Here is a 27,089-nt window from a genome sequence, read left to right as displayed (position 1 = left end):
ATAATGAATGAATGTATTAGTGTATATTCTTCGTCTCATTTATTTTCACATCGAACCTTCAAGGAATTGTTGGCCCCACGATTGCCCAGCCATCATCATCAGCCCACGCCATTCCTAGATGCCCACACCCGGTTTTTCCTTCCTGGGGAGCCTGTCCGTCCTTCTGTGCTCAGGGAAGGTGCTGCCTCCCCAGCCCCGCCCAGGGTGTGAGTGACGGCGATTCTAAACCAATGGGGTAATTCCATTCCTCTCTGCAGGGGGGCTGGTTTAGGTATTTGCTTGTGGTGTCTCCCTGGCCAATCAGATTTCAGGGAGGCCTCCTGGGGCACCGCTGCCGGACTGGAATGTGTCCGGGAATTAACCGGGCATCTTGTGAAGATGCTGCCTCTGATTCAGCAGGTCTGGGACAGGACATACAGTCCTGCAGGTCTAAAGAGTTCACGGGTGATGTTGTGCTCACGGGTGATGGTGAAGACCACACCTTGAGTTACGAGGCTCTAAGGAGGCTCTGGGAAGGCTTGTCCTCCTCTGTAGAAAGAGACCGACGAAGAGAAGCGGTCTCCTCTTGCTGTGGGGCAAGCAGCTACAATTGCGACTGGCCCAGCTGCATAGCGGGGAAATAAACCAGCATGTGGAGGGGACAGAGAGAAGTACAGAAAGCCCTGAGGTCTGGGTGACATTGGGAAGTCTCTTAACCAGCCTTGGAACTGCTCGTGTGGGACAGTAAGTGCTGATTTAAAAAAAAAAAAAAAAGGCCGATCTGAGTTTGGGGCTCTATCATTTGCAGCCCAAGGCGCCATGGCTGATGCTATAAGTAACGTGGTATATGTAGAGCATGAAAGATCAGCCTTTGAACCAGACCAGTCTGGGGCCTTATCTCTGCCCTGAGTGGGGCTGCCGTCCCTTCTCGTCCCTCAACCTCGTCTCCTCGTCTATGTCATGGGCGGTTTGGACCACAAGAAAATCACATGTGCCAGGGCCCTGGAGCACAGCACGGTCCAGCGGAAATCCCATGCCAACTACTCACGTACTCGTAACTTTTCTAGTAGCCGCATTCACAACATAAAAAGAAAGAGGAGACATTAATTTTAATAATACAATTTATTTAGCTCAAAATAGTACCACTTCGGCCTGGAAATAGACATTGTATATCTACTTTTGGTACGGGGCGTGTATTTCACACTCCCGCAGGTCTCAGTTCGGACCAGACACGTTTCCTGTGCCCAGGAGCCACGCCGGGTTCCTGCGCGCTGCTCTGCGCATGGGCAGCGGAGGAGAAGCTGCGTTTCGGGACGCGGGAACGCCCAAGCCGGAAGCCACCTGGTGTTGGAAGGTAGCAACTTACCACGCCGCGCACCTGCGCACCTACGCACCTGCACGGCCTGCGCGAAAAGCCAGCAGGGAAGGCGAGTACAGCGTCTCTCCGCCGCCCAACCGGGACTTAAGCAGTGACTCGTTCAAGGGATTTTATTAAGTAACTGCCGTGAATTCTGTGTAGGGACTTGCACAGTCCCTCAGTCGTTACCGTTTAGATGCCCGCCCTCCTGCTCAGCAGCCTGCAGTGGCCTGTTTCCCGTTCGTTTGATGCTGAACTCCTGGGGCTTCTAAGCTCTCCCAGGGCCGGAGTCCATCTTGGCCCATTCATTCCAGTCCGCCCATTGCCCTGATTTAGTCGAAGCAGGTGCCGGTGTGGGGGCTAAAAAAGGATTAATCCTGTTCCTTTCACCTTCGAAGCTCTAGCTGAGCTCATAATCACAGGGACAGAGACAGATTGCCAGGAGAAAGTCACGTTTTTAGTATACGTGCTTGGGGACTTCACACAAGCACGAAAATTCTAAAGACGATGAGGTAACATTGGGTGTATTGACGTTTTTGGACAAAGTACCGAGAATGGGTGATTTACACGTGGTCTCAAGTTTTTGCTGGGCAACTCAGAACCCATGAGAGGCCACGGGCATCTGGCTAACAGGCCTGGAGCCTTCCTTGCCGACGCAGAGTGAAGATCCTTCCGTGATTAAGCCAAGGCCCCCTTCCTGAGGCAGGTGTTTCTCTCTGAATCTCTTGGGCAGGAAGCGGGTGAGGGTCAGAGGTTCTTTCTGAATCTTGTTTAAAATCAATATCCCAAAGGGCAGCGTCAGGGTGGCAAAGCTTTGGTCCCCTTCACACCGCAGACCTGTGGGTGGTCAGGGAAGAGGAAGAGTAGGGAGAGGACGGGACAGAAACCAGGGGCCTGGGAGCGTGTGGGTGGAGCCGGGCAGCTGAGGTCCCAGCCACCCACAGTGGACCGGCTCAGTAATTAGGCGTCACAGAGCAGGTTCTTGTATGCCATTCTCGAGGTTTGTCACAGCGCCACGAGCTACTGTGGTGGACCGTCCTTTCCCATGGCTGCCTTTCCTGACCCCACAGCCTTTGAGGGTCTGCTCTCAGCAGTCCGTCCATGCGGCTCTGGTGGGTGCAGCCAAATCTATAGCCCACACCTCCCTCTGTGGCGCAGGGAAGCCTGTACCCAGGCCAGGACAAGCCCAGCGCCCCATTCCCGTGGCACAATGGTGGGACCTGGGAACTCGGCGTGTGCCGGGGGCCTGGCCAGTCAGAGCGGCCACCGAGCAGCTTAGGCACAGGAGAGAGCTGGGTAAGCCGCGAGGGTATACAGACGGCGCTCATCTTCGGCCAGTCCTGAGGCTCATGAAAGAAGACCCTCTGCAGAGGGAGGTAACAGGAGCAGCTGGCAAGAGAAGAAGAGATGAGACAGAGGGAGCAGGGAGGGAGAAAGGGAGTTCCTTTGAACCCCTGGCTTCAGCTGAGCCTGAAGTAGACCATCTTTTCTCTTCCTTCCTGTCATGAACCTGTTTGGCATCTGTAACTTCTGCCGTTGAGGGTGGAGTTCTGTCACGTGCAACCAAAATAGTTCCCACTAACACAAGCGAAGAATAGCCCCTCCGTTGCATGGGTGCAAGATGGGCGGAGGCAAAAAGAGACGACGTACTTGCTCCAGGCCTCAGGACGCAGAGCCAGGTCGAGTCCTTATCCCCGGGCCCCGCGTCCCGTGCTCCTTCCACTGTATCGCGCCCCCCTCCCCCCACGGCTGCCATGACAAATGGCCACAGACTTGGTGGCTAACACAACAGGAGGGTATTCCGTCGCACAGCTGGGGGGCAGGAAGCCTGATGAAGGCACTGGGCTAAAATCAAGGTATCGGCAAGGCCCGTGCCCTCGAGAGGCTCCGATCTCGCCTCTCCCGCTTCCTGGGCTTGTGGCTGCAACGCTCCACCCTGGCCTCCCCCTCGCACGGCTTTTTCTTCTCATGTATGTGCTTGTCTAATCGCCCCACCCCCTCTCTCTTACAAGGGCATGCGGTGGCATTTGGGGCCCACCTGGACAATCCGGGATTATCCTCTCGTCTTAAGGTCCTTAACTTAATCACATCTGCAAAGCTCCTTTTTCCAAATAAAATAACACATGTTCCAGGGATTAGGAGCGGAATCTTCAGGGGGCCATTATTCCACCTAACACGGTGTCTGAGCTACCCTGAGGATTTAGTGCTTAACCACGGTGACTCAGTCCTGACAAAACCTGGCCAGCATCCAAGTGTCCAGTCTCCCCAGCCACATGGCTCGTCCCTTCAGTGTCGGGCCCAGCCCCAGTGCCCAGCACAGCGGCCAGCGCAGGGCAGGTGAGCCCTGAAAGCCAGGTGTGGGCAGGTGCGTTGCTACCCAAGTATTGCACTCTTTCTTAGAGACCCCTCTCTGAGTCCTTAGGGTGCACCTGCTGTTCATCCTGCTTTAACGTGCGTTTTTTGGTCGTAGAAGATGGTCACCATGGCTGGCCCACAGAACAGGGCATATTGTAACACCGCACTGCTCGGCAGGCAGTGTGAGGAAGGAGCTAGGGGTACGAGCTCTGGAGTCTAACGGCCTGTGTTCCGGTCCCAGCTCTGCCACCTCTCCGCTGTGAACCTTGAACGACGTTCACTGCTGGGCCTCTGCTTCCCTGTCGATTGGGAGTGCTAATAGCGCCTAGGGCCAAGGGTCTCTGTGAGTGTCACCGGAGAGCAAATGAGAACCGTGGCAGGCTTAGAAGCACGATTAACAGAGGGGCGCAGTAAATGGTAGGTCGCTGTTACTACTGTCACGTGGGATCCTCATCTGCCTCTCGCGTTTTGCTATAAAAAGGCTACCTTGGGTTATAAGTGTTAAATATTATTTCTACCTAATAGAACCTAAGGTCTATAAAATGACTTCTTGGGACGCCTCACGGTGTCCTCAAAATCTCAGGCTGCGAATTGCCTTGGTTGGCTAGGGACCAGGGACCATGCCCAACACCAAAGCATCCTGTCTGCCTCCATCCCCGTCTGGAGAAGCCGATTGCACACACCTCCCGCCTCTTAGCACACCTGGTGAGAGAGGCTGTGGAAGGGTGGAGGTCGGCTGGGGACGTGGTTGAGGGTGGGGCTAGAGGTGGGGCTGGGGCGGGTTTGAAGCGTGGTTGGCGGGCGGGCCGGGGGCGTGGTCGAGTTTCTTAGGGCGTGGCTGGAGGCGTGTAGGAGGCGAGCCTTAGGGAGGGGCTGGAGTCAGGAGAGTCCCAGGTGCAAATTTTGGTCTCACTCCAGGACAGAGAGCCTGAGAGTAGAAGTTTGGGCAGTCCACAACCCTGGCTTCTCTTCCACCCAAGCCTGTCCCCGCTTCTGTGGCTTTATTCTCTGTATTCTCCACGCAGCTGGTTGTTACCCTTCTCCAGTCCTCTGTGAAATCTCCTTATGACACTATGACCTTCCCTTTTGGAGGGTCCTCTTCGTTGCCTACATCAAGATACTCATGGATTTGCAGATCATCCCCTAAGCCTGGAGCTCCGCTACTGTTTCTGTCTCCTTTGCTCCATGGGGAACAGCTACAATAGCTGTAATAATGGTAATAACAATCATAGCAGCTAATAGTTTTGGAGCAGCTGCTGTATTTGCCAGGCACTCTGCGAAGGGCTCTTAGGTGCATTCTCTTCACGTCACACGCACGCTATACAGTAGGTAGTTAGAAGCTCTATTTTATCGATGATGTAGCTGACGGGGAGGTTAAGTAACCAAATGTTAGTTCCCCCTCTTGCTCAATGAAACCAAAATAAGAATAAGTCACTGAAACCATGCTGCCCCAGAGCATGACTCTAAAAATAAAACAACTTATGATTTCTTTTTCTGATTAGAAAACAAAATCTGTTCACTTGGAGAAAATTACAAAAAACTTGGAAAATCATGCTAAAAGAACATAAAAATCACCTATACTAATTGGGGGTAGAGCTATTTCTAGTCTGTCTGTCTCTATCCATTTTCCATACATTTACTTTTAGGCCATGCTGTTTAATGGCTTTCAGGCCTCTAAGCCTCTCTGGACATTTATGTCACATCGAGTTTTACTGCTCTTACAGTATTTGACAAATATTCTTGAATGTGTTTCTTTGCTCCCGTGCCTAGTGTTTTTCTGTAGGATAAGGGGTGTGCATCTTTATGGCCGTAGTTACACACCTTCAAGTGCCAGGTGTCGTTAGCGATTACCAGCCCCTCGAGCCGAGTCTGAGAGGCCCCGCGTGCTCACCTTCTCACCGACGCAGGGGGCTGGTGTTTTTGTTTTTAAATCCTGGCTGGTGTTTTCATCTGCATTTACAGGTTCCCGGTGACCTGAGCTTATTTTTTCATTATGCAGTTTGCTGGCCCTTTGGGCTTCCTGTCCCATGCTCTATATTTTGAGTCTCTTTTCTCCAGTTCGTTTCTCTTCTTGTCTTATCACTACTTCATCTTGATCTCTTACGTATTTAAAAAGTAACGCTGGTTAGAAAAGCCTCTTGTCTGTAAAGGCGGGAGGAACTGGTGTTTCGGCATCCGCTCCACAAGTGAGTTGGTTTTCAGGTCTCCCCCAGCTAACCTGTTCTCGCTGCTCTGCCGTCTCTGCGCAGGAACTCCGCGGGCAGGGGGCGGCTGCCCGGCGCAGAGGCCTTCCTGAAGTGCACAGAAAAAAATATACACTGATACGAAATAATTTAACTTCACCGGGACTCCATGTTCACCCCCCACCTCGCAGGGCCACGAAGACCGAACGATACCGCGTGCACGAAAACCCCTCATTTTCTGCCCGGTACTTGAGAGGGTAGAAGTATTTAGAAAGAACACTTCAAAGTTATAAACACTTATCAAGGGCCTTCCGCAGCTCATTCCCAGGCTTTCCCGCGTATGTCCTGTCATCTGAAATGAGCGAGGCGTTGCTGGCTCCAGAAGGTTAGACAAAAGGAGACTTTAGACGAGGGGACAAACCGTCCCCACATGCCTGTTGGTCCCTGACGTTTCGCATGTCTTGTCCAGCCGATGGTAACCACCGTGCAGAGCAGGTGGCTTCACTTGTTCCATAGGTGAGTTTACCGCATGCCCGCTGTGCGCCAGGCTCTGGGGAGAGACTGGGGAAGAAGGGGGACAAATGCCCCGCCATCTAGGCTGTATAGTCAGTGGCCATATTCCCAGCAAGTCCTGTTCTTATATTACGGATGACATCTCAGGGTGATGCAGTCACTTGCCCACCTGGTCACCCGGCTGGGATCTGAACTCAGACCTCCTTGTCCCAAAGCCACTTCGGCTCCTAGGGCTCGCTGCTGGCACCAACCTAGAGGTGTGTCCTCACCCCAGTTGAGAGAGCACCGGCTGCACTTCCGGATGTCCGAGGGCCCAGCGGTGCAGTTGGTCGGATGGGTGCCGCAGGAGCCTGCCGCGGGGTCAGTGAAGGAGCGGGGCTGCCGCCCTTCATATTCCTCCCATCCCCCGCCCCCTTTCCCTGGGTTTAAAAAGGCAGAGGGGGCGCCTCTTGTGCTCACAGAAAAGAAACCCCCCGGCTGCTGGTAAAGGCACAAAGTAATGAGGAAATCTCTCCTTCCTTGACATTAGTGGAAAAGCAAGGGAAATGGCGGACACCAGCTTCAGTGGACATGTGAAGCGTTGGGCCCTGGAAGCTTCTGAGAGGTCAGGGAGGAGGGGGCAGATGAGAAAGGCGAGCAAATGGAGAAACTAATAACAAAAAGACATGTTAAGGGAAGGGCGCCCCGCCGCAGGCTCAGCCTGGGCTTGCCCTGAGCCAGGGCTGCTGCGGGGACCTCACTTCTGCCGCCGCCCCAGCCTCGCTGGCCACCGCAGACCAGGCCCCCTGCTGCCAGTGGGGGCTCCCCCCTTGTCTGCAGGGGACAAAACAGGGAATGACGGTACCAATAATGATAAACAAGTGAAATGTTGGCTTTCTGCTCAGAGCTCTTCCACGGGCTCAGGTCGGCTTTCTGGACGATTCTTTCAAGACTTTGGGGAACCGGTTTATAGTTTGCCATCACACATTCCCCGTCCTTTGCGTTGGAAGATTTTGTTTTCTTTTTATTTTTGGAAGAGTGGAGGCACCTGCTCTTATTTTCAGGTGTTTCTTTGCGGCATCAAGGGACTAGTGAAGTCCAGACTTCATAGTTACTTCCCCCAGAACCCCACCCCCACCCCCAAGTTAAGAGTCGACAAGAAGTGTCCAGCGGGATTCACAAAGCCATTTCAGCGTACAACAGTGTGGACAGTTACAACAGATCCTGCTGCCCTGGAATAGCTCCCGCGACCGCCCCCACCCCAGTTCTCTTAAAGCCCTTTGCTTGGCAGGAAAACGCTGCCCCCTCCTGGCTGAGATGGACAGGCGCACCAAGACAAGGGTTCAGGCCGGTAGGCGCGTCATTAAACTGAATAGGTTCACTGCAGGCCAGAGAAGAAGTCGGGCCGAACGGGGCTGGGCAAGACAATGCTGGACGGAGACGGGGATTTCGGGATACCCTCTTCACCTAACGAGACGCGTGCACAATTTTGGACAATTGCACAACCCAGGATGTCGTGGGGGACAGACTCTCCTGTCCAGAGAGGCTGTCAAAGTATCTTTGGGTTCAAAAGAGTCAATAATCCTGCCCGCTAACATGGTCTCCAGCCTGGACCCGTGTTCCTGACGGCGGGGCAGAGGCCAGAAGCCCCCGCCCCAGCAGTGGGGTCCTGCGGCCCGGGGGGTGACCTCTTTGGGTCCCGCGCCCCTCTGCACCTTTTCACCGCCTCCCTCACCTGTGTCTCTTCCATGCAAATGAGCCGAACAGGAAAAGCAGGCGCCTGATTTCACAGCGAGCACAGAGGCTTGTCTGTGAGAATATGTTTGTCCCACGCCACCTCCTGGAAGCCTCACTTTCTTCCCCATCCCCCCGCTTCCACGGGGGAGATTCCCTTGCTCCCCAAGTCAGCTCCTGTTTGTAGGGAGAGGTGCAGGAGTAAACGGATAGAAATGTGAGACTTCCGTGTGACTTATGACACTAGTTTTCTTCTCAAGGGTTGGGCTAAAGCCAGAAAGTGTTGGCAGGAGAAGTCCCCATAGGTCCCACCCCCGAGGGACCAGACAAGGCCAGAGAGGGAGCTAAAGATCCCATTGGAGAAACTGGGGTGGGGGGAGGGGTGGGTAGATGGAGGAGGGCGTGGCTCTAGGAGGTGTTTTGCTGTTCTGGTTCTTTTTCTTTTTGCCTTTAAACCTTTTTTTTTTTTTTTTTTTTAGTTGAGGTAGATTGACATGTTTTTCTGGAGCTAATTTTGTTCTAGTTCTAATTTTGGCTGCAGAAACCAGCATCCGGCAGCGGTGTGGACAACCTGTCTTGTGTGACTCCTCTCACGCCCTGTTACACCTGTGTGTGTCACCCCGGCCTGCAAGGCCTGTGGGTGGGGGACCCTGCCCTGTGTCCCGCAGTGGCTCAGCACGTTGCCTGTGTGGGACGAGGGAGGAGAAGCAACGGCCCCTGCCGCCCAGCGCCTGGCCCCAATTGGGCCTCATGCGCCTGCTTGGGAAAGGACGGAAGGGACAGGGTTTTCCCAGCTACCTGCTGGCCCGACGTTCGAGAATTCCCTGGATGGGCAAGGTCTGGCTTGGGCTACACAAGTGAGCCAAGTGCCTGGCTCATTTGTAGTCTATCAGGGAGCCGAGACGAAGGGAACGTCAGTACAGGGACTGGACTGCGGTTGCCAGAAACGCTCCTGAAGGCGCCCTCGGGGCTCCCGTGGGAGCTGGAGACACGGCAGCCATAGCTCACCAGGTCTCCAGGGGCGGGAAGACCATTCCCAGAGGAGGGCGGCATCGGCCACGGCTCCGAGGCCGTCTCTGGGCCGCGTCTGCTTCCCCGACAACGGCGCGCCTGACTCCGTCAGCTCCTCCCCTATCACGAATGCATAAGCGGTGCCAGGCGGTATAGGCCATCCCACGGCTGGCGGGGGAAGGCCGGGAACCCGCGGCACCGACGCTGTGGGCCACCCAGCAGGTGCCGGCGGCCACCTTCTTCCAGGTGTCTGTCACGTGAGAAACAGCGACTGTTCTGTTCTTTTCAGCCCAAGACTGGATCAGGGCGAAAAGCCTTCCTAAGTGGCCAGGCGTGGGGATGTGGTCAGGGGAACAGCAGAGCGGGTTCAAGTGCGAATGCAAAGCTCCCGCCCCCAAGGCCACCCATGCTGAGTGCCAGCCCTCCGGGCTCTGATCTGGGACCCTTTACTGCCACTGGAGTTGGCAGAATCCTTGAAGGAAATGTCGCCCCCAGGCCTCCTCCAGCTCACCCCCCGGGGGGGTTTCCCAGGCCCCAGGGATGGCAGGGCCCCACGGAGGCCGAGTCACCCAACTTGTTCAGAGTCCTAGTCCACCCTCTGTGCCTGCGGCTTCTTCCTCCCTGTGCTCTGAGGGCTGTGACCTGCCCTGATGGGGTACGGGGTCGCAGGGTCACTCCAGCTGTCTCTCCCTCGAGGGCGAGGCCTCCCTAGCTACCTGCCGCTGGGGCCTCTGGCAGGGTGGTGGCCCAGTTTCCTTACCAGTTTTGCTGGGATATTCGCTCCTGAACGGAGAAACTCCTATCATTTGGGTTATAAAACCTCCCTTTGAACTTTCTCCAGGGTCTGCTGTGACTGTCATAATCAAGTGGACCGTTCACAGGAAGGCTTTTGTCCGAGCACCCCAAAGCTCACAACAGACAGACCGTGGCTAGGTATCTCGACAGCCCCTCCTGGGGAAGCTGAGGCCAAAGGGGGTCAATGCAAGGCCTGAGGTTTTGGCTTTGGCTTCTTTTAGCCACTGAGGAGCCCCCCGGCCCTGCCGCCCCCGCGACCTTCACCGCGCCCACAGCGGCAACGCCGCCGCGGGGAGGCCAGGGAAGTTTGCCAGCGCTGCCCCGACGCCCAACGCAGGCCGTCTCGCTCCCCAGCTTCTTTGGGCAGAGGGAGCGCCGTGCCCCGACACCCACTGAATGAGGAAGCCCTTTCCGTACTCGATGCCTTGAGTGTTCGCGGGGGTAGCCACCTCTGACCTAGGAGATGCCATAAAGACCGTACAAAACCTTAAGACACACAGCCCGCGTGTCTGCGGACATCGCTGGTTGCAAGTGTCTCCCTTTGACTGGAGTGTGAGGTCTCAGGTGCAGGGGTCACAGCCACTATGTTCTGGTCTGTACCAGGCAGTGTCCAGCGTGCCCCTTGCGCTCCCTGCGTATTTAATGAGTGAAAGAAGGCCGAGTTACAAGGCGCTGTGCCGTGTGCCGGGGACACGTCCCCCTCTCTTGCACGGCCCTGCCTCTCATCTGCCTCTCACTGGCTGTGGCTCAGTGTCCACAGGCCAGACCGAGGGAAGAGTTTGTGTGGAGCCGTGCCAACCACGGTCCTGAGCCGCGGTCTGGGCTTGGGGTGTGTTGTGCTAACCACAAAGGCCCAGCAGTCACAGAAGCCCGGGAGCAGACGAGAACCCCAAACCAAAGCCTACGCTCACTGAACCCCAAACTGTATGAGACTCAGCCCAAACATGTTATGAGCTCGGTCTGTGGTTTTCTCCTTCCCTCCCTGCCTCCTGTCTGTCCCTAAAATGCAGGAGGGGTAGGAAAGGACCTTGCATTGTAGGAATTAGTAAACACTATAGCTGGTGTTGACCAAGAACTTCACATGTGCTGATGGTTTTCCTCGTCAGAAGAGATGGGAAGGGGCCAGACAGGCTCCGGCAGGAAAGGGCCTGCGCTGCTCCTGGTCTTTATTGATAGTCACGCAAATGACTGCCCAGAGACACGCAAATGACGGTGCACAATGGATTCGTGCCCTGCGACTACTGACCAGTTTTGCCTCTATTTGTAAATTGATTTCAGCTTCTCTGCTCCCCTCGATAGTATTTGCGAGTGTGTTTGACTTATCCCTTGAACCATTTCTGATGTGTTAGTGGTTCCCTGGTTCATTAAGGAGTTAAATAAAACCCTTGACACATCTTTATTTTGAATTTGGGAGTCGTGATTTTGTCTTTAAAAAAATGCGCCCTTTAACGACATGCATGATCCTACAGCCCCATGAGGTCGGGCGTGTCGCTGCCCTTGTGCCCATTTTATAGGTGAGGAAAACTGAGGCCCAGGGTGGCATGAAGTTTGCTCATGGCCATCCACAGGTAATGGTTTGAGTCCCCACCCAGGCAGTGGGGACTCAGAGCCAGAGCTCTTTGTCACTGTCCTGTGTGGCTTCTGGTGGTGGAGCCGGTTGCCACAGCACGGCGTGACAGGTTAACCCCACTGTGTACTGGATTCCAGGCTAGGGCCCTTGCCGTTGGCCTTCAGGACTGTCCGGTGCTCGGTGCCTTTGTAGCTGGCTGATTGGCTGGCTCCACGGGCAGCTCCCAAGGACAAGCATGAGGACGTCCCCTTTTCCCTTTGTGTCCCTCTCTGCTGTCCCGCACAGAGCTGTGCACCATGTGAGTGACAGGCAGGTCCTTCTGTGTTCATGGGTCTTAAGAAGCCAATTCAGAGAGAAGGCTTTAAAAGTTCCTGATAAAATCTGTACTTGATCCTCAATGACCTGGAGGGTCCACTTCTTTAATTGTCTTATTTTAGTAAAATAAATTTCAAGAAATAGTCATGCTTGTTATCGCAAGAATGTCAAATTCTTTAGGGGGTTGCAAAGGACGACTACAAATGAACACTTTGTTGACCAAAGGATGGAGTGATCGTTAAAAGCATTCAGGCACTCGCAGAAGCCAGAGCTAAACCCAGTTATTCTTTTGAACTCTTAAACCACAAATATAATCTGAGGGGAGAGTGAACAAATAGATGTTTCATCTGACTCTTGTTCCTGGGTGAAATTCAAACTGCAGCTCAAGGATCTCAGGCCGCTCACGTCTATGGTGTGTTCCTCGTGAGTGACGTGAGCATTTGCGCACGGCAGTGTGGCCAGTGTGCACTGGCTGAATTTTTACTGTGTATCAAGCACTTTTCCAAAGGTTTTACACGCAGGTCATCATTTAATCTTAACACGGCTCCCTGATGTGAGTTCTATAATTAGCCTCATTTTATAGGTGCAGTGGCCGAGGTCCGGAGAGGAAGTCACCTGTCAAAGGCCACAAGTCTGATAAGTGGAGCCACAGGTCAACCCCGGTGCACACACGTGATTCATTTATTCTCGAGGAAGAGGGAAGCTCGGCGACTCCCTTTCTGAAGGCGCCTTTCTATGAGAGCCCTGTCTTCCTCCGAACACGGCGCTCCCACTCTGGGGCTGGTGAGAGACGGATGGAGGCATCTAGTTGCTTCACGTGTCTTTTTTTTTTTTTTAATTGGAGGTGCCTGTGATGGAGCTTTCTTATTCTTCTCTTCCTCGTATTATTCTTGGTACACAGAGAAGCCAGACCAGTGTTTCCGCCAGGACTCTGGCATCCAGCAGGACGCAGATGGAATGTTGAAGGACTTTGGTGCTTGGATTCTAATGTCCTAGAAGGCATTGCTTTTTATCAACAGATCATCATGGGATGGTTTCCACACTCGGCCACAGTGAGCCCATCTCCTGCGCCTTTTGGATGGGAGAGGGGGTTCGCTGCAGCCACACACCCCTGTCCAGTTCCAGCTCCCCTGCTGCTGAGAAGCCACGTTCCATCACGTGCTCTTGAACTCTGTCGTCCCACTGGCAGCCTCGGAGGCTGTGGTCCCATGGAGGGTCACTTCTGCATGCTCCTGGGGTCCTGAGCCCACCCCCCAACTCCCAGCCGTTTTTCTAGCACCCTGTACCTTGTCTTACACCATAGAATGATTTCCATTTCCTGCTCCAAATGCGATTGGTGCTACGAGATAATTCAACATTATAGAAATATAAACAATAACATTTTCTTATCTGTTATTTCAGAAATTTTTTCTTTGTGAATCTCTCCCTCTATACAGATATAGGTAAAATGTAGTTAGTGTACAGTATTACTCAGAAGGGATCATACCATCACCGGAGGCAGAACTGGCTGGGTTTTTCTCCGTGCTCCGGGACTGCCGGGCTCTTAACTTTGCGCAGGAAAGATTTCAGGAACAAGTCTGAGTGAGGGCGAGAGCAAGTTTTATGTTGGTGTAGAAAGAGGCCTGGAGACAAGAGCAGGCGGCGAGCCCAGGACAGGCTGCCGCCACCCGCTGCTCTCCCGGGTGCAGGCCTCACAGGCACCGCTGTGAAAAATGCGAAAATACACATCCTAGTGGACACGGGCAAACTCGCACGTTGCGCACGTGGTCAGTTAGTTCTTGAGATTTTATGTGGCTCCAAGGGCGGGTTGGTCCTGAACTTTGTGGCGCCAGATTTCATCTCTGTCTTCTGGTTGGGAGGGGATCTTATTCCTCATATGGTCCCTTCTAGAAGCGTCATGGCGTGTGGCCCCCTCGCCCTGCCCCCATCTACCTGTGGTGTCAATTTTCATTATAAGGATGGTATAACAAGCTTGAGGGTTATTTCCCAGTCAATTATTCCTCCATCTTGGATGGAGCTGCTTTTAGCCAGTTCTCGTTGTTGACTTCTGAGATCACCTCCGTCATTTCCTGCCATGAACCATCTCCCTCCAATCATGCGTGGAGGTAGGGGCTCCGGTGGGAGGGTCTAGGGGCTCACCAGCCTGTGATGTCAGCTCCTACTTCCTCTGTCCCCTTGGCGGGAACGCTCCCTAACTTCTTTGCCTTTTGCCTCAATAATGTAACCATTGTTTTGCATATTAGTATTTTCCACTGAAAATGCTTTCTGAATCACAGCGAGATACTACAACACACTGACCGGAATGGCTAAAATAAATACGGGGGATGGAGGTGGGTGGTACCTAATAACACCAACTGTTAACGAGGACAAGGAACAAGAAGTTTCATATACTGCTGGTGTGGGAACGTAAATTGGTTGAACTTTGGAAAGCTATTTGGCTATTTTCATAAAAGTTACACATGTTCCTACTCTCTGACCCAGGAATTTGGCCACAAAAAGATTTGTACAAGAATGTTCAGGGCAGCTTTACCGACGTTAATCAAACGGAAGAAACGTCACAAATGTTGCATGTGACTGGACAACTGAATTGTGTTTTCTCCCACAATGGAATACTATCTGGAAATTAAAAGGAGCCAATTACTGATACCACACAGTTACACTTTAAGAACACAATGCTAAGGGAAAGACACAGGTACAAGAGCACGGGTATCAAGGCGCTCCTTTCACATGAGGTCCAAGAGCAAGCAGCACCCCGCCGTGGTCCCCAAAGCCAGCAGACAGGCAGCCTCTGGTGGCGCCGGGGGAGGGGGGTGACTGGCCAGGGGGTGAGGGAAATGTCGTTCCCCAGGTGTGTGCACAGGGGGACATTTCTCGGGCTACCCACTGAAGACCGGAGCACTCTCCTGCGTCACAGCCCCTCTTTTGCCCTCGGCTTGCTTGCGTCTAGTTCAGTCTGTTCCACCTCTGCAGAGGATGCGATTGTGCGCAGTGGGCATGATTTTAACTGCTCCTCTGCGCACGGACTCCAGGTTGTTTGCCACTTCTTTGCTCCTGCAGATGGAGCTGAGTCCTGAGCATATCTGGGAACTCTTCTGCCAGGTACCCGCTGGATAAATTCCTAGAAGTGAGGCTGCCTGCTCAGAGGAAACGTGGCAGCTGATGGTTCACAGACATTGCCCAATTGCCTTCCAAAAACATTGCAGCAAAGCGCTGGCCCCCGCCCCCACCAGCACACCGTCTCTCGTGAGAGCTCTGGTTTTCCCACACCCTCGCCCGCTCCAGGCATCACCAGCCTTTACAGCATTGGCCAATCTGAGAGGCAAAAAACATTATCTTGGTTAGATTAACAAAAAAAATCACATCTGCTCCATCTTGACCCATTTCCCCAACAAGATTTCAGCACCTGATTCTGTTTGAGGGAAAGGTTGGTTGCTAAATAAAATAGATTAAAATCAGAGACTAGAACAAAGAATAGATCATGTTTCTCAAAATGTAACTGCCCAAAAGAAGAGCAGAGCTGCTCTTTAGGGGAGTGTGGGGGAGGGGCGGGTTCAGCAATGCCAAGGTTGGGACGCCATGGCGCCACCACCAGCTTTGGGCAAGCTGCTCTGGTTTTCCAGGCCTCAGTTTCCTCGTCCGTGGGTCAGGGGTACTAAGAGCATTATTACTGCCGTGCAGATTAAGTGACTGGCACCCAGTGCTGAGACGGTGCCTGGACCAGCCTGGGTCTCATGCGACTCTCGCGATGACTTGTTGTCGAAGCTTCCCCTGTGGGCCTTAGTTTCTGTCTTTGTACAGCGAGGCTGAGCAAGATCCTTCCAGCTCTGGGCCCAGCCCTGCTTCCCTGCCCCGTGGCCTCCGCGGTCGGTGCCCGCATGAGCGCCCTGCTCCCCAGCCCCGGGCACCGCGTTGCAGGCTCCCGGAGCCACCCGCCCGCCAACATGCCCCCCAGGTGGCACTGCCTGTGGTTGTCTCCTCCAAGTGACTCGCCCTTGGTCTCTGGCCTCAGAGCCATGAGGCTTGTCCCAGAGTCTCAGAACCTCCGGAGAAAATGGCTTCCCCAGCAGTTTCTCTCTCTAAAAGGAGCGAGGCTCCATTACCGGGGCTCCTCAGGAGGATGACTGCCCTGTTCTCTCTGTCCCAAAGGGTCCGTACCCAAAGCAGGGACACTTTGTCCCCCTGCGTATAAACATAGGCACCCATTTCACTGCCTCCAACAGACACTGAATTTAGACTTGGGAGGGGCCCCCTACAGGTCACTTTCATGATGTCCCTGCTAAAGGCCCACCTGCCTTGGCCCACGTCCTGGACCCCAGTTCGCTCAGGTCCGCCCTCTGGCTCCGGATCCTGTGCTGGTCCTGCTGGGGAAGCCCCTAATTTCTCTCATTGAGAAATCCCCTCCCCCGCATCCTCATGGGTCCAGACAAAAGGATCAGATCATTTGAAAGCCAAACGCCCCTGAGCAAGTTTCAACACCACCTATTAATATTTTTTGCCTCCCCCGCCCCCACCCTCTGCCCACCTCTCCTGGGTAATCCGCCCCACGCCTGACAGCCACCTGTCACGTTCTTAACCCCACGGCGGGGCGCCCCTGCCCAGCCCAGGCCCCATCCCTGGCGGGGACGTCTCTTCTCGTGCCTCGGACGCCAGGGCCCTTCTCCAGCCCTGGCGTGTTTGCCAGAGCCCAGGACCGCGCTTTGCGTTTTTCCATTAAACACTCAGTTACAGACTCACATCAAAGGGAGGCAGGCAAGGGGGAGGGGCGAGAAGGGTGTTCTGACAGCTCCGTTCTTGTTCCCTGGAGGGCCGGGCCACCCCCCTGCGCTCGGTTTGATGAGATAATTACTCGGTGAGTCTCAAGGCACCAAGAGGCACACTCGTAGAAAGAAAGCGATTTTCACCGGTTACCCTGACAGGGACCCACTTCGGAGGCTGAGGCCGCCATTGCAGGGGTCTGCTCGTTTTGCATTCAGACCCTTGGCAGAAGTTGGCAAAGACCCCTTTTCTTTTAACACACGATGAGCTAGACAGACGTGCAGACAGACGGGTGGACAGGGGACCATCGCAGCCAGAGCTTATCGCGGGCCTACTCTGCGCCGGCGCCTGCCCCGCACAGACGCACATCGGCCCCAGGAGACCTCACACCTGTCCTGGAAAAAACTGGCCTTCCACTCACCCTGATTTGCAGCTGAGAAAAATGAGGGGTAGTAAGACTTAGCAACAGGAAGTTCAAGGTCACGGAGTGAACAGAAGCAGAGCCACCGCGGAAGCTCGGGCTGGGCTCCTTGATGGCCACCCCGTTGACCCCTGGGGCTGGGTGTTCCTCACTGCGGGGCCGGCCTGGCTGGGGAGGACGATTAGCCGCATCCCTGGTCTCTCCCTGCTGCATGCCAGTGGCGCCCCTCCCTTTATTCGTGTTGATGGCACATGAGGCGCACGTGGGGCTGAAGGTGGGAAAGGGTGTCCCGGATCCTCGCTTGTCCCCCTGGAGTCCCAAGGAAGGAGCGAGGGCTCCTCGGGCAGCCTTGCCAGGGACGCCGGTTCCGTCCCTGCAGAGTGAGTCCATCCAGGGAGGCAAATCAATGGAACAGCCTCCCCGGGGACTCCCTGGTCCGGCCCGTTTGTAAAACAACCACGTTAGTTTCTAGAAACGTCACTAGTTATACCAGTCGAGGGGGTCCTGGCTTTCGGCTGGGAAGCAGCCCAGGAGGAAAAATGGGCAGTAAAGTGTTCCATAAAATTGGTTTGGGAACTGAGGGGCTGGCTTCACATCAAGGCATGCGAGAGAGACGCAGGGCCTGAGCGACCGCATTTACTATCCAAGTGATGTAAGGGTGGCCATAAAATAGATATTTATGAGCGAGACTTACAGAGAAGTATTGCCAAGTGCTTTGGTGGCGTAATGAGAGAGAAAGGAAATTAAACGGCAGAGTTAGAGTTAATAACAAATTATGTCTAATGACAGGCCGTTGCTGCGCTGGCCGGACGCGGTGTCAGGGTAACCTGAGGGTCCCGCCCCCTGCCCCCTCCCTGGGGTTCAGGGCTGGACCCCCAGCGTGGGCGGAAAGAGCTCCTTGTTTCAAGTCTGACATTTTCTGGGGGTAAAGGAAGGGCACGAGATTATGTTTTTATAATTGTCATTCATTTTGCAACTCATCTTGTTCTTGAAAACACGAGAACATTCTAGATGAAGATAGGCAAGTGTTTGAATACCCCACTCTCCCAGTCAGGTCCTCTGCCTCCTGACTCCCCTTCCAAGAAACTTAGGTACGAGGCTGAATTCAATCCCTCCGGTGGGGCGGGGTTACAGGGCCACAGGTCCGGCTCCTCGCGATTCACACGAGAAGGTGAAGGCACAAACAGTGTGCATGACTCACTCACTCACAGGCAGAGCTGGGATTTGAGGCAGGGTCTCCCCGGGGTCACAATGTGCATCTGTCCATCAGGGCTGTGTGCCGGGCCGGAACCTCGGCGGACGGTTTCCTGAGGCTTCCCGGTTGCTGTCTCCTCCCTAGCAGCCGTCGGACGTCTGGTAAACTGAGGACACTCAGATTACTGTACCCCTGCTCAGAGACACAGGAGGGCCAAGTGGGCCTGTCTGTTAGTAAGGCCCCGTGACCCTCCTGCCAAGCCGGGCCGGGGAGCCCCGGGGACCGCCGTGTCCAGAGCGTGGGTTTGAGCACTGCGCCCACACTTGAAGTGGCCAGTATTCCTTACCCGCGCTCTGCCGGACTTACAAAGCTGTGAACCCAACTACCTGGCTCTTTTTAGGTTATAAATGATTAGAGAATGACATGGGGCCATTGCTGACACCCCCCACCCCTGCATAAGGCACAGGGCACCTCATTTTGGGGAGTTAATCACACCTGTCTCACGGCTTCCCTGATACCACATTCCTACTTATTTAACCCAAGGGTCTGCAGACGTTTCCTACAAGGAAAAAAGGGTGAGGTAGTAAATATTTTAGGCTTTGTTGCCTAAAAAGCAAAAAATGAGCAACCGTTCTCTGTGAAAGACTGATGTCTTTTTTCTTTTTCTTTTTTCTTTTACATTAAAAATGTAAAAGTCACTCTTAGCTTGTGGGCTGTATAAAAACAAGCAGTGGCTAGATCCGGCCCACGGCTCTGGCTGGCCGGTCCCACACTCTAATCTAGATCACTTCTGCCCGAATAGACTGCCAATTCCGTGACAGTGGGGACCCCTCACTGCTACCCAATGCCTCGAAGCCTCACTGAGCCCGCAGCGGGAGGAAGGGACGGGGACCCTGCTTGGAAACCTCCCGGCCCCGTAAGTGGGCATGGCTGCGATGCGTGTAAGGGCACCGATCGAGACCCGGAAGGCGTTCTTTCTTTGAAAAGCTGCGCTGAGCCTGTACCTTGTATCCAGAACCATTCTAGGTAGCAAGGATACCGCAGGGGAAAGAGCAAAGGAAAAACCCTTGCCCTTGGAAAGCGAGGTTCTGGTGGGGTGACCCGGACCGTTTAATACAGCGGACAGGGCAGAAGGGACGAGAGATGTGGGGGCGGGATTGGGTGGGGTTCTATTTCTAAATAGGATGGCGGAGGAAGGCCTGTCTGGAAAGGTGGCTTTGAGCAAAGACATGCAGGCGGAAGGGATGTACAGAGAGCTGGAGAGAGCCCTCCAGGCAGGGGAAGAAGGGCAGGGACCCAGAGGCAGAGCGGGTCCACCTGGGCTGGAGGCTGGCGTGGCCCTGAGCGTGGGGAAGGTGGAGCCAGGGCGTGCTGCGCACCCCTCTTCCTCATTCTGTTGTGAAGGTCGAGCTGATGGGACTGGCTCATGGAATGGACTGGGACTGGGTAGGGGTCAGGGGCAGTCAGAGTGAATACTCCATTTGGGACGTGCTAGGTCTGAGAGGTATGTTAGGTAGGACGTAGAGTTCCCCCTCGAACAGAGCAGGAGGTAGGGGTGTGGACCCCCTTCCCCTGCACAGCCGACGAGCCACGTGGGGCTCTTTTGACTCCCCCAAAACTCAACTATTACTAGCCTATTGTTGACTGGAAGTCTTATCAATAACATACATACTTTGGATGTTATATGTATCATACACTGTATTCTTACAGCCAAGTAAGCTAGGGAAAATGAAGTTATCAAGAAAATCATAGGGAAGAGAAAATACATTTACTGTCTTTGTTGGAAAAAATGCCGAGTATAAGTGGACGCCCACGGTAGAAACCCATGTTGTTCAAGGGTCAACTGGCATATCTGTATGAAGATAGGTCGGCTGTCAGGTGGGACCTGGCCTGGGGCTCCTGGGGGGGGAGGGGCAGCAAGAATGAGGACACACCCCCACACCGCTGAGAAAGTGTGGTGGCCTCCTGGGGAAAGAGCCAAAGCCACGGCGGTGCTCCCGGGGACTGCCCTTTCACTCCGATTTCTTCAGGCAGCTTCTCTTTGCAGGTGCGGAGCACCTGGCAGGACAGGTGGGTGCCCGGCGCCACCTTTATCCTGCCCCCAGAGTTTGGCCCTCGCAGCCAGGGGTGGGCCAGGCACTTGAGTGGGTGGTTACAGGAAAGAGAGAGAGGGACCTTCGGGTTCCTTCACAGCTCTGTTAGTTTCTTCCCCGGATAACTATGTTGGAGCCCCGGAGGTGTCAGGCCCCGGGGGCTGCCACCGACCTGCAGCGCAGGTCGCCATGGCAAACTTTAGAAACGCAAAAGGGTTGCTTCAAAAAATAGTACCCAGAATCGTCTCCATGGGATACACTCCACACGTTTACATGTTCTGTGCTGCTGGGATTAAATAAACGGCAGCATTTTCATCAAGATGAAAGAAAAACAAAGGAACACTCGGAGCGCCTCGCTTGTGCCACCTGGCGGCGAGATCTGTCAGTGCTGCAGCCGAGCAAGCGTCCGCGCCTCTCGCGGGGCCTTCCTCAAAGCCGCCTTCCCCCAGGCCTTCCCTAATCACCATCCCGTCGCGTAGGGTTGGGTGCGAGGAAGACCCCTGACGCTTGTCCGGGCCCAGGACCTGGCAGAAGCCAGAGGAGGGTGCTCAGAACCTTCGAGAACCACCCGCCTCTCCAGCTTTAGAGCCGAGGTGCCGCAGGCGGAAGCTCGTGCTGTCCTTGGACTGCGGGAGCCTCCCAGAGCACAGCCCTGCTCTTGCTCCGGCCTGGGGTGGCTTCTGGTTTCTTGCTCCCGAGTCTCCGCTTGGCTGGGCCTGTGCAGAGGAGGGCCCTAAGCTGAGATGCCTGATGCCACGAGGAGGGGTCAGGACTCAGGATGAGGGACACAGAGAGAGGGGAGTCACTGTTGCCCCATCACCAGCTGGCATTTCCCACTATTGATACAAGTCGGGACTCGAGACCACGGGCGTGGGGCACACGCCGGGGTGCCTCCGCGCATCTGAGGCTCCCTTCTCCATGCTGTGAAGGGAGTGAAATGTGAAAATGCCCCTGTTAGTGCTGCTGCCAGGGGTTGGCGAGGAAGTGCGCCCGCAGCAGCGGGGGCCTCAGGGCCTCTCCGCCCAAGAGCAGGATTGCCCCGGAGGACCCTTGCTAAGAAGGCACATGCCGCCTGGCCTCGACCCAGGCCTCCCAGCTAGGAACTGCTCAGAGAGCAGCCTGGAATCTGCTCCCACGTTGGCTCCGAGGATCAGCTCGGCTTTAGAAACGATGATGCGTCTGCAGAGGTTCCCAAATGTGCCTGCACGTAGGGACCACCCTGAAGCTTTTAAATTGTACTCATGTAGTGTCCCCTCCAGAGACCCTCAGTTACTCAGCCGGGGGAAGGGGGTCCTCACACGCAGACAGGGAGTTAAGCCTGGAAGAGCGGAGGAGGCAGAACTGGGCAGAGTACATCGGGGTGGGGGCTTTGCTGCTCACCTGCTGTGTGTCCGTGGGGGCGGGGGAGGGGTGTGGCTTGCTGCCTCTGAGCTTGAACTTCTCAGGCCTCTAACACACCAGCCGGGAAGGTCAGGTGAGCACGGAGTGACTGGCACATGCTGTGCCTCAGAGGGTGACCATTTTATACCAAGTTTCATGGGGATGCCAGCACTGCCCGTTGGAAGCCCACGCTTTGAAGAGCAAGAGTCCACCTGGGCCAGGGCTTGTTAGACTGGGGACGAGTGGCACTTTGGCCTGGAGACACTCTGCTCGGGGGACAGGGACAGCCGGGGACACTGTAGGAAGTTTAGCAGCATCCCTGGCCTCTGCCCACAGGATGGCAGTACCACGCCCTGTGCCCCAGTTGCAACGACCAAAAATGTCTCCCACCATCGCCTGAGGTCCCCTGGGGGGACCGAATCGCCCACAGGGGAGAGGCCCTGGCCTGGGCCTGTGAAAGGATCCCAGGAAGAGGATGAAAAACGTGTTGACTCAAGTGAGCTGCCCCATAGCGACCGGAAGCCCGGGCAGCCCAGTGCTGGCGGAAGGAGGCAGGGCCCCGCTGCGGCCGGGAGGGCTCGGGCGGGCTGAGACCAGACTGCCCCTGGCCTGGACGCCCGCCCCTGGCTGCGGGGGCAGTGAAATGCAACCACAGTGACTCACTCGGGAGAACAAACCGGGGCCAAACTGCTCAGCTCCGTTTGTCACCCGACAGGAGGGGGCGGAGGCCTCCGGTTCGTGTGCGGACACGACGTGGGTAAGTTTACCGTAGGTTCTGTTGAGGTTGGCTTTGAAGGGAAGCGACCCGAGACGGTAACACTAAACAAACACGCCTCTCTGCCAGGGGCCCGGAATTGCCAATCTAAACCTCGCGGGGGGGCCCCGTGTGCGCGGGCGGCGGAGATGACAGCGGCTGGCGTCCCAGCATGTCAGGCGAGAACACGCAATCACCTTGGTGCCGTCGCCTGGGCGACTGCGCACCGGGCCGGGCGCTCCGGGAACGCGGCGCGCTCGCGCTTTGTTTTGCCTGGGGTTTGAACCCCTCACCGCCCAACTCCACTGCCCTGGTTTCACGGAACGGCTCTGCCGTTCTTAAAGCCATTTTACTTTCGTGACAAAGGGACGGCAATCATAGCATGGCCACCTTCATTGCAGTCGCCCTGCGCCGCCCGCTTTGCACGCGAGCACCCAGAGAGGTGCAGCGGCGCCCCGGCTACGCGGCTCCCAGGCGGCGCAGCTGGGCTTTTGGTCCAGGGCCACCCAAGTCCCGCGTCCACGCTGGCGATGACGGCGCGGTTCGGGTTTCACTTTGACCCCGGAGCCTCTCTCCGCAAGCCGCGGACCCCAGATAAGAGCTTCGTCACGGGGGAGCTGGTTAGACACGCAGACTGGGGACCCCTGGACCCGTTGAGCGGCAGTCTGGCTCCCGCCGGACTCAAGGGGCGACAGAGGGACACCCCGACTCCTGGGGTTCCACAGTCTCCCGTCCCTGTCTGTTAAGGGCCTCTTTAGATTTAGCTTGAGTTTCAAAAGCTCACCTAAGAAATGTATGCTCCTAGTTTAAAAAGCACCAAATATGGTGCAGGGGACTTCTGACAACATGCAACGCCTCCCCTCTTCCTGTCCCCTCCCCCCACTCGGGGACAAAACCTAGGACAATCAGCTCGCCCCAACCATGTCTCCAAGACACAGGCTCCAAGAGCTGTGTGCCCATGACCCAGGTTGACCCCCAGGAGCTGAGGAGGTGGATGATGTTCAGGTCGCAGTGGGAGCCTCCTCGCCAGCCGCCCACGTGGTCACGTGTTCACGGCGCTGCCCCGGAGCGCCTCTGATGCCCCTGTGGATCAGCCAGCTCGCGGCCTCTGCTCTCCCTGGGATGGCGGCCCCTCGGTCCGCTTTTATGAGGTGGGAGTACCGGGCCCCCACGCCCTCCCTTTTCCCTGTCCTTTCCTCTCCCGCTGTGGGTCCGAGGGTGGGAGGCCCGAGAGACCGGGGACAGCGCTCACGGGCTGAGTCGCGCCAGCTGCCCAAGGCACGAGCAGAGAGACAGAGGCCTGGCGAGCTGCCTTGGACTCCAGTCAGCTCGTTTGTGTCTCTAAGCCTGACCTCAGGCCGGAGGTGGTCAGTGGGCTCTGCCGTGGCTCTGCTTCCCAAGGGGCAAGCCCCTTCACCCGTCTGGGCCTCAGTTTCCCCACCTGGGAGATGAGGAGGCTGTTTCTGGTGGTCCACGGTGGTTGGAGTCAGTGGCAATGGCTTTTGTCGCCGCCAGTGCGGAAACTGTGAGGTCCCCTTAGTAACTGAAGGCAGGGGGCCGTCTACTCTCACGGATCGTCCCTCCAGCTCGAGCCCACAGCCCGGCCTCTCTGTCCCTAAGGTCCACGGTGACCCCTTTCTCTGCTGCCATCTCTGTGGGCCCTGACAGCCAGGTGGATGAAAACACGGGAGGAAAGCTGCGTTTTTCTGTCCTCATGTCCCAGTTCCTGAAGAGCAGCGTGTCCTCTCTGCTCCTTTGAGCACATTCCCCCCTGCTGCTCCCACGTGGAGCGCCCTGGGGCAGGCGGGCCCGCGGGCAGCAGGGGGCCCCCAGCCCTCCCCCGCCCGCACACCTCTGCCCAGCCGGCAGCTGGCGCTTGCTGAGCCCAAGAGATGATGCCAAGCTTTGTGGAGGGTTGTCACATTATCACCCACTCGCTCCAAGGCAAACAAAAGGCTCTCAGAGCCGGCTTGGCTGCAGGCAGCAGGGAAAGTTATCTGTAGGTTCCGAAGAACAAAGCACAGCACGGACCTGACTGCTCCTCACTACGGAGACTGTCGCCGGAGCGCCTTTAAAATCAGGCTGCGGGCTTTGCAGGCCGCTCCGGGGGGTTTCTCCTTCCTGGATTAGGAGCATTAACAGTCAGCGTAGAACCTGTGATGTGTTCGCTCGGCGGACTGGGGGGTTTGTAGGAGGGGAGCTAAGTCTCTCTGGAGACCCACGGTGGCTGGGGACAGGCCCGAAGTGCACCGTGAAGAATGTCATGCGCCCAGATCTCTGCTGGGGCTCCCGGTGGTCTGAGCACAAGCCACCGTCCTTGCCCGGGCCTCCAGGACCCCACAGGGTCCCCTGACTTCCCTTGCCCTGCAGCTCCAGCCACACTTGATGCTCCTCCAACCTGTCACAGGGCCTTTGCGCTCATTCCATCGGCCTGGAACTACCTTCCCTGCAATGTAAACACGGCTCGCCCCCTGTTTCCTGAGAATGTCCTTCCTTGAGAGGGGTCTTTCCTGACCACCTGGCAAAGAACAAGAATCTCACCCCACCCTGGCGCTCTCTGCACCCCCCAGCCCCCTTCGCTCCTGCAGGGGACCAGCACCCCGACAGGAGCCACGAGGTTGTTTTGTGTGTCCGTTTTGGCTCACCGGCCGAGCAGTCCGAGAGAGCAGGGTTGCCGTGTGTTCAGTTCATTGCTGTCTCCCCAGCTCTAGAGCATCTATGTAGTAGACACGTTGTCTCTGTCAAAGGAATGGGTTCAGGCTGGGCATTTTGAGGGCCTGGCTGAGACCGCGACCCGCAGAGGGACAGAGACTCTTCAAGACCCGGCGAGCGCTGCCCCAGGGCCCCCGGACACACCGGGCCCTGGGGGGCGGGGAAGACGCACCGGGGGTGACACAGTGGCATGGCTAGCTCTACTGCCAGTGACTCGTTTCCCTGACAGCCCTGGGCACACAGCCCACGGTGACCGCTGGCTACCAGCTCCCCGCGCGCCCTCGGTCCCCAGGACGGACCTCCCACGTGGGGCCCCTGGAGAACATTTGTCCAGGGGCTGAAATTGTTTCTCTTTCAGTCCCCACAGACCCCCACGAGGTGGGATCTGTGAGCCTCGTCTCGGGGAGGATGAAACCCCAAGAAGGGGCGAGGCCTGGACGCCAACCCGGCTCATCCGTCTCCATCGCTGTCGGCTGCCTCTTCAGTGCAATCACGTCTACCAGGTTGGCCCTGGTGTCAGGCGGGACTGCAGCCAGACCAGGCATTCACAGCCCCGTGGGGACCACAGGACTGGCCGGGCAGGTCCAGAATCCGCGAGGCAGGCCGTTGGGAAAGGCTGGCCCTCAGGCAGGGGCGAGGCTGCCTCCCAGGGGCAGGCTCCTCTTTAGCCTGGAAGCCCACGTCCAGCTCCTACAGCCTTTCAACTGATGGGATCAGGCCCACCCAGACCACCCGGGAGTCTCCCTTGTTTAAAGTCAACTGATTGTGATCCTAATCGCATCTACGGATGCCCCCACCCCCACCGCAGCACCTGAATGAGGCTTGATTGGATAGCTGGGGGCTGCGGCTGCAGACAGGCCCTAAAAGGTGGCAAGGCCCCACGGTGCGGCCTGGCCCTGGCGCTCTCTGCCTGCATCTCCCTCCACGCGCTGGCCTCTTGCTTTCCCTGCAGCCAGGCAGCCACACGAGTACCCTAGGGCCTCTGCACCTACTGTGCTCCTGCCCCCTTGGTGCTGGTGGAAACAGGGCCCTTTCACGGGGTCACAAGGAAAGCATTCCGGGAAGCCCACGCCTCGGAGGCTAAAGCAGCACTCAGATTTACTGGAGACGCTGGAGCAAACACGACAGGCTGCCCCGGGTTCCGCTCCACCCCACCCTGAAAGAACTCCAGCCTTGTCTTCATGAGGCCGGGACAAAGGCTGAGGCCCAGGAATTTCGTGCCAGTGGTTCAGCCCATTATCGAGCTTAGCCCGGTCCAGTCTCCGTCCCCGTCTGGCCAGCGCAGCTTCTGTTCCGGGCTGTGCCTCGGCAGGCATCGCGTTGCTGTGCCCAGGCTTGTGCTTGGAGGCCGGGAGGGGGCTCTGCTGCAGGCCCCGGGTGGCTGCTCGGGGCGCAGGGCTGCTCCGGAGAGAGAGCGCCTGAAGGGGGAGCAAGCATGTGTTACCGAGGAGAGAGAGCCTTTGATAAGCTTGGATTATGTTATTTGCGCTTGGGAAAGACCAGGTGCTTTTTCAGAATAGCCAATCAACTTCCCAGTCTTTCACAGGCTGCAGTTGGGTTCTTCCCCCAACCGAGCCGTTTCCTAGACCTTCCGGGGCTCTGGGTCCCTCATCCAGTCCGATCCTCTTCCCAGGCTGCACAGACGGGCCTATCAGGGCGTCATCTTGGCTCCTACGTCATGCACCCAGCAGAGGAGTTTCTGCTGCCGTTTTTATTCCTCGCCCAGTAATGGTCCCTCCTGCTGCCTTGGGGTGGGGGGTTAGGTCCCAAGGCCAGAGGACGCCCTGGGGAGTGTGTGAGGCCATAACTTGCTCGTGAAGCAGGCAGGCGCACTGTCTGATTCCGCTACCTGGGTTATTAGGCTTGATGTCTGACCATCTTTGCTCCCTTCCTTTACTGGCATCTAGCTCCCTATGCTAACACCTTCCCAGACATAAACAGGGCTCCCTCCTCCACCTTCTTGAGCCCCCCCACATCCCTCTGTCTGC

Source organism: Pteronotus mesoamericanus, unplaced genomic scaffold (genome assembly GCF_021234165.1).
Source record: "Pteronotus mesoamericanus isolate MK-2021 breed Mesoamerican mustached bat unplaced genomic scaffold, CSHL_Meso_final contig_25, whole genome shotgun sequence".
NCBI lineage: Eukaryota > Metazoa > Chordata > Mammalia > Chiroptera > Mormoopidae > Pteronotus > Pteronotus mesoamericanus.
This window is presented reverse-complemented; position numbering follows the sequence as displayed.